This window comes from Stegostoma tigrinum, chromosome 32, assembly GCF_030684315.1.
Source record: "Stegostoma tigrinum isolate sSteTig4 chromosome 32, sSteTig4.hap1, whole genome shotgun sequence".
Taxonomy (NCBI): domain Eukaryota; kingdom Metazoa; phylum Chordata; class Chondrichthyes; order Orectolobiformes; family Stegostomatidae; genus Stegostoma; species Stegostoma tigrinum.
In genome coordinates this window covers 12,809,949-12,812,304 of record NC_081385.1, presented here as the reverse complement: position 1 = coordinate 12,812,304, position 2,356 = coordinate 12,809,949, and positions in this window count along the sequence as shown.

Here is a 2,356-nt window from a genome sequence, read left to right as displayed (position 1 = left end):
AAACGGATGTGACATCACGGAGACTCACTCTTCGGTTCCATGGACATCCTTTACCTTTCACATGATGACGTGGCACCTTAGTACGCCGCAGGCCGTTCAGTCCATCGTGACTGCCTCAGCTGTTCACAGTACCATCATTACCCATTCCCTTCACAGAATCACGCAGTGTTTCGGTGCAGGAGACCATTCAGGCCCTCGGCACTGCACAAGCTCTTCAAATGACCGTCATTACCTATTACGAAGATCCTGCTTTTTCCTTATACCTTTCCACATTATTTATTTAAATAAAAACAACAACATGCCTGGACGTGTTGTTTGAAATCTTTATGGGTCTCAAGGCATGCTTAGTCACCTACCTCTCAACCAGGAGGCCAGGGTTGAAGTCATTACCTGTTCCAGAGGTGTGTAATTACATCTCTGAACAGGTTGATTAGAAAATACCTACTCTAAGAAGAGCGTTCTTGTAGTGATACTGTCCCTACCACCAGACCAGGAGGCCTATGATCAAGTCCCACCTCGTTCAAAGGTGTAACACAACATATCTGAACTGTTTATTTATAAATATCTACTGTGAGGAATCCTACCATTGGCAAGTTATTGGCAAGTATTACTTTCCAGCATTACTGATAATTTCTTCTGTGCCATCACTAAAATTAGACATGGGTCAATAGAACTTTAATTAATACAGTTGGATTTGTCCACAGTCTTACAGAGAAGGCACAACTGAGTGATTTTCCACAGTGTCACGTAGATGATAACCTTGTAGGAGTACAGGAAGGATTCAGCTGGTTTCGGAGCACAGGTCTTGACATCTAAAAAGGTTCCTGGAACTGTACTGCAGGGAAATTACCTAGTCGTCCTGACTAATATTTATTCCTCAAATCAATATAGAATAATAGAATCATGATTTTTTTGTATTTAATTCCCCTTGTGACAAGTGATACAACTCTGTTAGGAGGAAAGCTATGTTCTGACATCAGTAAATTTGGCAATTATATCTTCATTAATGCATTCAACCAGCCCAATCATTCAACCAACCTTCTATGTATGTCAGTGTACCAGCCCTTACACCACAAGCTTTTATTATTGCAATAACTGCTAATGGGGTAGTTCAGAAAATCAAATAATCACTAGAGTGGAAGCAGGCGAGTAAGCCTGTTGAGTCCACACCAACCCTCTGAAAACCATCCCACCACTTACCCTATCCCCATAACCCTGCATTTCCCATGGCTAATCCACTCGGCCTACACACCCCTGAACACAATCTACCTAACCTGCACATCTTTGGACTATGGACTGAAACTGGAGCACCTGGAGGAAACCCACGCAGACATGGTGGGAATGTCTGTGTGGAGTTTGCACAGTCACCCAAGGCTAGAATCAAACCCAGGTGTCTGGCACTATTAGGCAGCAGTGCTGACCACTGAGCCACCATGCCACCCTAGCAACAAATTATCTAGTCATGATTGCATTGCATGCTGTACACTCATCTTCATATTCTTTTTTAAGAATTCCTTTAGCATTACAGTCATCATATTAACTGCCCTTCGCAAGATCAGTGTTGACATTTTATGTGACTGTAACAATGGTGCATTCTCTCTTTCTGTCCTGATTAGCTGCTCCAGTCTCAAAGCAGTCAACTATATCCATCCTTCAGCACTACCTTGTCTCACCTGTATGGTTCATTTTGATATCTAACCTTCCATCTGACAAGAGGCACTCTAGCCCCTGTGAACATCCAGTTACCTTTCGTATGCTCCAAAGTTTATCATAACCTCCCTGTATGACTCTTTTATACAAAAATACTGATCATGACTTGTAGTGATGGGCCAGTTTTGATATACATGATAATAACAACCAGTGAAATTTACCATTGGGTCAATTCCCCAACAGTCAGAGTGTTATCTCGTACTTAAAATAGAAGTCATTCTTTTTATTTCAACTTAGAAGTTCAATGCTTTACCTCTTGACTCAAGTCTCTTGTTGCAGGTTCAACTTGGCAGTGTATGGTGTTAGTATTCTGCGAGACCTTGAGTTGTGCTTCAAATACTTCATTATTTTAGAAGATGGCATATTTCCAGATCCGGTGCCATCCCTCCCTCTTCCTGAGCATATCTTGCAATTTCTGTTGTTGATGCGGCGCATTTGCATTACTCAACTTAAATTCTCTCTGGCCAGTAGGCTTAGGTCTTTGCCTGTAAATGGTTTTGCAGTTGACCAGTAGCATTCCACAACTGCTAGAATTCTGATTCCAACTGCAAGATCGTCATTCCCCTCCCATGAATTGGAATCAGTCCAAACTTTTTTTATTTTCCAATTTTCCTCAACAGATATTCTATCAATACCAGTCCAACAA